The following is a 9,139-nucleotide window of genomic DNA, read 5'->3' as shown; positions in this document are numbered from 1 at the left end:
CTCCAGCCACAATTTTGTCTTTTAAATCTATTTTAATCTACAGATTCTCCTTGCCTCCTCTTTTCAACTTATTAGTTGAAGAAACAAGGTTGTTTATTATGTATGTAGTTTTCCCCAGTCTAGATTTTGTTAGTTTTATTTTTATGATATCATTTAACATGTTCTTCTAAGCTCTTTACTTTATCTAAGTGGGTAATTAGATCTATGGCTTGGTGAGATTTGGAGTTTTTTTTTTTTTTACTCTCTTAAAATAGCCTCTAGAGGTTGTGTTGGATGTCTAAGAGGCACATCATATCTGACTGTCTTTCTTCTGATATTGAAATTGATCAGTGAGGTCAGCCTAATTTGTTAACTGTGAAGTTCCCCATCAACTTTTTAGTTAGCAGCCAATAATGATTATTACCTAGCTCCTTTATTTCATTAGAATTGAAAAATGACAATTTTTTTTTGCCATTTCTTCATTTATTACCTGGAATTATTTTATTAAAAAATTTTACTTTGTCTACTTTGTTACCTTGTATTTCAGTTAGAACAGAAAAGGCATGATAAATAGTTGGTTCTTTCTCTTGTTTACCAGCTTTCAGTATGAGTCATATATAATTTTAACTTATCAGGAAATGAGTAAGGAGTGATTTATCTCATAGAAAAATAGTGGGAGATATATCTCTAATGGAATTTGGGTGGTTTTCTGTCTTCAAAAGAAACCTGGACTAGCTGGGTATGGTGGGACATACCTGTAATCCCAGTACTTGGGAGGCTGAGACAGGAGGATCGCAGGTTTGAGGACAACCTCAGCAAGTAGTGAGACTCTCATCAACCTAGCAAGACTCTGTTTCAGAATAAAAACAAAATAGGGCTGGGGGTGTAGCTCAAGGTAGAATGCCCCTGGGTTCAATCCTCCGTACCACACACACACAAAATAAATAAATAAATAAATAAATAAATAAATAAATAAATAAAAAGAAAAGTAATCCGCGCTGGGTGTGGTGGTGCACGCTTGTAATCCCCGTGTTTAGGAGGCAAAGACAGGAGAATTGCGCTGGTTCGAAGCCAGTCTCGCTGGCTTAAGAGACCCTGTTTCCAAAAAAATATATAAAATAGGTCTGGGAGGGTAGCCCAGAGGTAGAAGGGTTTCCAGGCACCCCAGTACCAAAATAAATAAATAAATAAATAAATAAATAAATAAATAAATAAATAAATAGAAAAGAAAAAAGAAAAAAGAAAAAAGAAAAAAAAAGAAATCTGGACTATGCACTCGAAGGTCAGATCTTACATATCAGATCTCGTATGTGCTCTTACTAATTATATATTTTTCTTACTCTGGAAAAATATTTATGCTTTAACTCTCAATTTTTAGAATAGCTAATATACTCCAATGTTCTTTAGAGGGTAAATGACTTTTATATGAAGTATACTTTATTTGTCAAAACATTTATAATAATTTTGTGGGTTTCTCTTGAAGTTCTGGATAGTTACCTAAAGTTTCTCTCTCTGGGAACATTAAATTTTTCACGTACATTTTTTTTTGTGGTACTGGGGATGGAACCCTTCTGCCTCTGAGCTACACTCCCAGACCTATTTTATATTTTATTTGGAAACAGGGTCTCTTAGGCCAGAGAGGCTGGCTTCAAACTTGCGCCATCCTCCTGTCACTGCCTCCCAAGTGTGGGGATTACAAGCGTGTGCCACCATGCCCAGCTTTCATGTACATTTTTAACATATAGATTTTCAAACTTAAAATCTTTGTTTTAAGCAATGAAAAGTTATAAGAAAGCTGGGTGTGGTGGCACACGCTTGTAATCCCCGCGCTTGGGAGGCTGAGACAGGAGGATCGCACAGGTTTGAAGCCAGCCTCAGCTACTTAGTGAGGCTCTCAGCAACTTAGTGAGACCCTATTTCCAAATAAATATAAAATAGGTCTAGGAGTATAGTCTGGAGGTAGAAAGCTTCTGGGTTCCACCCTCAGTACCACACACATACACACACACAAAAGTTATAAGAAGAGTACAGAGAACTTCTGCTTACGCTTTAATCTTCACCAATTTTTACCATTTTCTATACTCCTTAACATGTTTCCTCTGACTACAAGAGACTATAAGAGACACATGCCTGCACACACACACACACACATACACACATGCATACATATATACACACATACACACATAAAAACATGGTACTATATGTGCGTAGACATCAATGGGTCCATCTATCATCTACGCATGTACACACAGACAGATTATAAGGGGTTCCATCCCCAGTACCGCAAGAAAAAAAAAAAAAGAAAACCACATGTTGCATTTAGTTGTGTCTGTTTAGGTGATTATAATAAAAATAACATTTCCTTAGCCCTTTTTTCTTTTTTGTTTTTGTGGTACTGGGGATTGAACCCAGAGGCATTCTACTTTCGAGACACACCCCCAGCCCTATTTTTTATTCTCTATTTTGAAGCAGGGTCTCACTAAGTACCTGAGGCTGGCTGCAAACTTGTAATCCTCCTGTCTCAGCCTCCCAAGTACTAGGATTACACCATGTCCGGCTTGATGTTGGCATTTAAAAAAAAATACAGGTCAACCTCATTTTTCCCCCTGCTGCTATAATCAGATATTTTTCTCAGTTCTCAGTTGCAAATATTAGAAGTTGTCTTTGGCTAATTTTAATAGGAATTTACTAAAAAGCTATTGGGAAGCTCCTAGAACTTCAATGTATCTTAATCTATTTTATTTATTTATGCTTATTATTTGTAAACAATATCGTTTATAAACAACATGATGAGTTGATGTTTACCGAGTACATATAAAGAGCTGGATGCTGTCCTCATTACACTTACTGACTTATTCAGTATATAGCCCTATGAAGTAAATTCTTTTTCAGATACCCATAAATTCTTTTTTAAAAATGAGACAACTGTGTATTACGGACAGAAGTCCCACATGAGCAAGAGAGGATGAGTCCACGTTCAAAGCTAAGCTTCCTCGGGCACTAGAGATTATTCTACTCCATGCTTTTATACAACAACACAACTTAAAAAATACCCTATTCCTTATAAGGCATTTGATAAAAAATTGACCTATGGTAATCTGAAACATGAAATATTGTTTCATATATATATATATATATATGCAGAAAATATGCACACTTTCAGCTTTTTCTCATCTTTAAAAACAGTTCACAGAGCTGGGCATGGTGGTGAACACTTACAATCCCAGCACTTGAGGCTGAGATCATGGGATCGTGGTTCATGGACAGCCTCAGCTACTTAGGGAGACCCTTTGCAATTCAGTGAGACCCTGTTTCAAAAATAAAAAGACTAAAAAAATTAGGGCTGGGGCATAGCTTGGAGGTAGAATGCCCCTGGGTTCCATCCCCAGTACTGCCTCAAAAATAAAAAAAATAAAAAACCAAAACATTACCAAAAACAGTTCGCAGACATGATGTAATGCTAGAGGCACTGGCCAGAAAATCCTCAGCGTGCACATCAAAGTGTACCCACTTGGGGGCACCCACAAGGCAGCTTTCTTGTCTGTTCCCTGCCTAGAAGCTTCGAGTCCTGCAGAGCTGGAGTGGAGCCAGCTGACAGGTTCGTCGGCTCTGCAGGACTCAGCCAGATCTGATGTCTCAGGGAAGAGCTTCCTTCTATCTCCGAGTCCGGGGAATATCTTAGTTTGTTGCCCATATGATAAACTATGATGTGCTGTTTAAAACATTAATAATTAGTACATTTGCTAGAAGCCAAATGTGCTAAGAGATATTGTTAGGATTTAACGATCAAAAACTAAAAATAATTTGCTGATTAAAATGATAGATTTGTCCAGAAGACTGTGGATTTATGCTCTGCCAAAATTAGGAACATAATAATTTACCAGCAGTAAGTGTTGCCTGTATGGTATTCTTTCCTGGAGCATACTTTGTGATATAGGTGTATGTTGGTGGTCCCCAGAGCAAGGAAGCCATTGAGTCTTCAGCTCTATAGTATAGATCCTTCTGAAATTACTGATGTCAAAGATACCTCTGACCCAGACATACTTGCCGTGACTCTGTCTAGAAAGGGGTTACTATTCTAGAGCATAAATAGTGCTATGGAAAATGACATTGCATTGGATATGGCCATCACAGTGCCTCTGCTAAAGAGGCATTTGAGGGTGGCCATGTTTTGTACCATATAAATCTGCCTTTCATATGGCGGGTTGGACTAGAGGGACCCAAAATATAGGTTGGAGAACAGCTTTTGGTGTGTTCTGAAGCTTTAGGATGTGATTTGAGAAACAGAATATGAGGTGGGTAATAGTAGTAACTGATCGTAACATATAAAGAAGTAGTAACATAGTATAGAGGCCAAGAGCAAAGCTAGGCTCTGAAGAAGCAAAGATTTGGACACGGTAAAAACAATAATTAAGCAGAAGCTATGAAGAGAAAAATAGAAGAGGAATCCAATCTTTGGGGATAGAATGCCAAGGAGACATGTGAACAGAAGCAGAGAGAGAAAGGCTGAACTGTGTTTCTGTTCCCTTCCAACCAAAGTTACTAACTAAAGGAATAATGTGAGGGAATAATATTGCTGTGTCCTATTTCCAGAGTTTTTTTTTTAAATTGTGGCAAATATACATAACACAAAAATTTCCACTTTAACCATTTAAGTGTAGAGGTCAGCGGCATTCATGACACTGTGCATGTTCCATCACTATCCCCACAACTCATTCATTTTCTTAAACTGAAGTTTTACTCATTGAACAGCTCCTATCCTACCGTCCCTGGTAATCACCATTTCACTTTTGGTCCTAATGAATTTATTCAGAGTTGCTTTGGATAAATAATATTAATATTGAATGGTTAAGACTTATTTATACAGCACTTATGTAAGAGATAAAGTCACTGCCCAGAGTTTTGGGGGAATTGGAGCTATTCCCAATAGCCTAGACAATGTGGAGTATATTATGTCCAGTCAGTTAACTGAAAGAAAAATGTATCAAACAGAAACCCAAACCTGAATGGGGGCCTCTCAGGGGAGTCTAATATATCTATAATCTTTTTCAATGTTCTAGCAAAAGGGTTTATATATTCAAAAGAAAAACTCCTGGAATATGTGAAATAAAATGATCATTATCTGTGAGGAATAGTTTGGAATTTAAGAAGAAAGGACAACAAGGGTTAAGTATTGGCATTTCTATAGGGCTAGGATAGAATTATAATGATAATCCTGAAACCTGCATTTTGTGAACATCTTTCTAAGAGCGTTTGGCAGTGGTCATCTTAGGTTCTCAATGGTGAGTCTATGAGGACATGAGAATAAATTTAAGCTTGGAGGATTTGCCTAACAAGTTTTCAAGGAAGCTGAATTAAATCACAAAATTCAAATCAAGGTGTTGCTAATGTGAGCTGGGATACTGCAGGAAGTTTCTCTGAGCAGTGGCTATGTTGATGATATTCAGTGGTTCATGTCATTTGAGCTCAGATCAAAAATGGGATCTCAGTATGTTGAGATCAGAGATGTATGTGGTCCTGATTCTGATAAAACAGATTGACCTGGACCCAATGCCATCATTAAATGTAACTGCTGTTCATGAGAATAGAGATCACTTATGATTAACCATGTACTTCCCTATGGTAACTCACTTAATTTTATAATAATCCTATGATTATAATCCTATGAGACAGGTACTATCATTTTATAGGGAGGGAAACTGAGCCAGAACATGACTCACTCACTTGCGCAGGGTCGCGTAGCTGGTGACATAACTGAGTGACTTCCAGTCATGTGTCTTCTCACCCCACGTTTCTTACCAGTTCTTAAGTTGAACTTCAGCAGTGTTCATAGTACTGCAAAGGGGCAGAGTCGCCATGATGTAATTGATTCACCGCTTAAAAAAACGGGAAGGAAACAAATGTTTGTTAAATCTCATCTTCCATAAAATCATATTAAGATTTCATCTGTGTATCTGAGTTTTAAGCAATTCAGACCTTCTCGACAATGGATTTTGTGTACAAGTTTTTGATTTCTTATTTTCAAAGCGGCCAGGTGGTCTGTAGCCTTGCCTATGCACTTTACTGGTTGTGCAGATATTATTTCTACATATGCTTTGATGTGAAATGGGATGGGAGAGCCCACTAAATTAGTTGATTATTTCAAGTTTTCTTGCTCTTGCCTTAGTCTTTTTACGAATACTAAATATGCCAGGTAACTTTGTGGCTTAGAGATTATTTTTTACTTTTTTTTTTTAAAGATTGTTTGAGGTTTAATTTTCTGATATCAGGTTTCTTCCAGACTTGGAGGAAGGGAAAGTAGGGATTTACATCCAACAGTGTCTAGTTCAGTAAGATTTAAAAAGTATATTGAAGAGCTGGGTACAGTGGCATATACCAATGAACCCAGCTACTGGGAAAACTGAAGCAGGAAAATTACAAAATCAAAGTCAGCCTGGGCAATTTAGTGAGCTCCTTGTCTCAAAATAAAATATGAAAAGGGCTGGGGATGTAGCCCAGTGGTAGAGCACTTGGCCAGCATATGCAGGGTCCTGGGTTTAATAACCAGTACTGTGGGAGACAGGCAGGCAGGCAGGAAGGGGCACACAAGAATCAGAAGCAAAACCAAATATGGTACTATGAGAAGGAAGTGACTCACGGGGAAAACGGGGCTTTGATGAGAACTAAGAGATGACATAAATTTCACCTTATCTGAGGGCTTAAAATAAAGTGATCCATCAATCAAAGAATTATGTAAGGAAAGATCTGTACATAAGCTCTTTCAATCGAGACTTGTCTGCATTTACGAAGATCTGAAGTATTTCTCCTGGAAGCTTGTGCACTTGTGCTAGGTATTTTGATTAGTTAAAACAGGCTTTTCAAACTTTGCCGCATATTAGAACCACCTGGAGAGATTTTAAAATGATGTTCTGGCTGCATCTTATACCAATTAAATCAGAGTCTCTAGGGCTCAGGCATGGTTATCAGTATTTTAAAAGTTTCTCAATTAATTCTAATGTCTGGGAGCCAGGGGTATAGAGTGGCTCTCAAATTGTGCCTCTATTCGAGTCACTTAACTGGCTTATTAAACCACATTGCTGGGCCCCACCACCAGAGTTTCTGATTCAGTAGAATCAGAAATTCTCTAGAATTCTCTAGAATTTTTCCAGAGACTGCTGTTACTGCTGATGCAGGGAACCACACTTTGAGAACCACTGATATGGAGACTGATTTATATATTTATTAATGCCATTTAAAGACAGTCATAAATTTTTGCTGGGCAGCCTAAGTAGATGCAACATCCTTGGGAAGGAATCTAACCACAGTTGTGAACTCATTGCACACACTGATTCTCTGGCAGGATTACATTCAGGGCCATCTGTTAGGCTGGCAGCATGCCCACAGAGGATGTGCTCTGCCAGTTTCAGCAGGGCATAGGTGCTAACCAAACACGGTTTTAGAAGGGTGGCTTTCATCACACAGCAAGTGCTATTTCTTGGGCCAGGCAATCCTGCTGTTTGCAAACAGCTTCAGTCTGAGGCCACATGCTTCCTTATATCTGTAGATGCTTGAGGACATGATTAAAAAATAAATAATCAACAAATGGTTGATTATATTTCTCCCTCAGTCTGCCTCAGTGTTGTAATTTGGCAGGTAGGGAAGCACTCTCCCTTCCGTGGGCTGGAAGCCATTCTAAAGGACTATATCATGCAGTGCCTTAAGGCTGCAAGATTTGGATCAACTGTGTTTGTTCTTTTGAAGATGTTGTTTTTTGCTTTCATTGTTTTTATTTAGGTAAAGTGAATTTTAGGTTTGTATTAGAATAACAGAGGAGCTCTCCAAGTAGTCCAATCAATTAGGATCATAAATTGGCATCTGTGGCAGCCAAAGAACTACCAGATAATCAGCTTTGCTTCAATGTCAGACTTCTTACCAGTTGTTTGAGATGTAAGCAAAGAAAACGTTTTCTTACTAACTTATGGAAAGGAGGAATTTAGGGGAAGAATAAGAACTCGCTCATGGAAACAAAAGGAAATGAGAACAACTAAACTCTAGAGGGCAACTTCAGGCTCTGTTGGAACCTAAGGAAAAAGGAAAAATCTGTAATACTGATCTCTTTGAAATTTTGATATTTTGTTCATCATGGACTTTTGCATTTTTATTTTTAAACACATTGCAGTAAAACATTAGTAATAATACTCAAGTTTGATTACTGAGTTTTTGGAGCCCTATTAAACTGTGTCCTCAAGGTGAATGCCTTACTTTGTCTTCCCCTACCCTGACTCCAGTCTGGCTCTGGCTCTACTAAATAAAAACTGGGGCAGTTCCGGATTCTAAGCTGGAGGAAATAGCATACACTCTCTTTGGGATCTAGTAGAAGCTTTGGTCAGCTCTCACTGCTTTGAATTTCATTGGTCAAATTCCAGGTTCAAATTCCAGGAGGCAAGATGCTGAGCGGCCCCATTTGGATCTCAATCTCAGGCCTTGTTTTTCTCTTGTTGACAGGTGAGAGTAGAGTCACCTTGCTTAACAGTTTCACCTAAAGTGCTGTTTTCAATAGCAAGTAGAGGAAATACCTGACAGGTGGAAATGGCAGATGTCAATTATAGATTACAGAAAGAAGGAAGAGGTGTTAAGCAGCATCTTATTGATCAAATTCAAACCTTTGCCAGAAAGCTATTGGAAAACATTTCAAGAAAGTCTTCTGTGTGTTATCCCCAATGTAGTTGGGCAGTTGGACTCCCTTTTGGCATTCATATGTTGACTTCTTCCTCCTTGAAGTGAGCCTACAGTACACCTGTTATGGGCACATGGGGTTCTCCTGTTATGACTTATGGGGTTCTCCTGTTATGACACTTCCCTTCTTTGGTGCCCTCCCTGGTTCCTTGTCCTATGACCTCTCCTTAAATGTCCATGTTACTCTCTTGTCTTCCCTGGCCAGGTTTTCTTTTTATTCTATTCCTTTTTTTCTTTTTCTATTTCTTCTTCTTTCTTTTTTTTTCAGAACTGGGAATTAAATCCAGGGGCATTCTACCTCCAAGCGTATACCTCCAGACCTCTTTTTTATTATTTATTTTGAAACAGAGTCTCACTAAGTTGCAAAGGGTCTCAATCCATATAAAATAGGTTCTCAGATTCTAATGGAAGTAACTTAGAAATCAACAACAAAAGGAAACTT

Source organism: Muscardinus avellanarius, assembly GCF_963383645.1.
Source record: "Muscardinus avellanarius genome assembly, chromosome: 2".
Lineage (NCBI taxonomy): Eukaryota > Metazoa > Chordata > Mammalia > Rodentia > Gliridae > Muscardinus > Muscardinus avellanarius.
The sequence above is the reverse complement of the archived record's forward strand: the minus strand, read 5'-3'. Positions refer to the sequence as shown.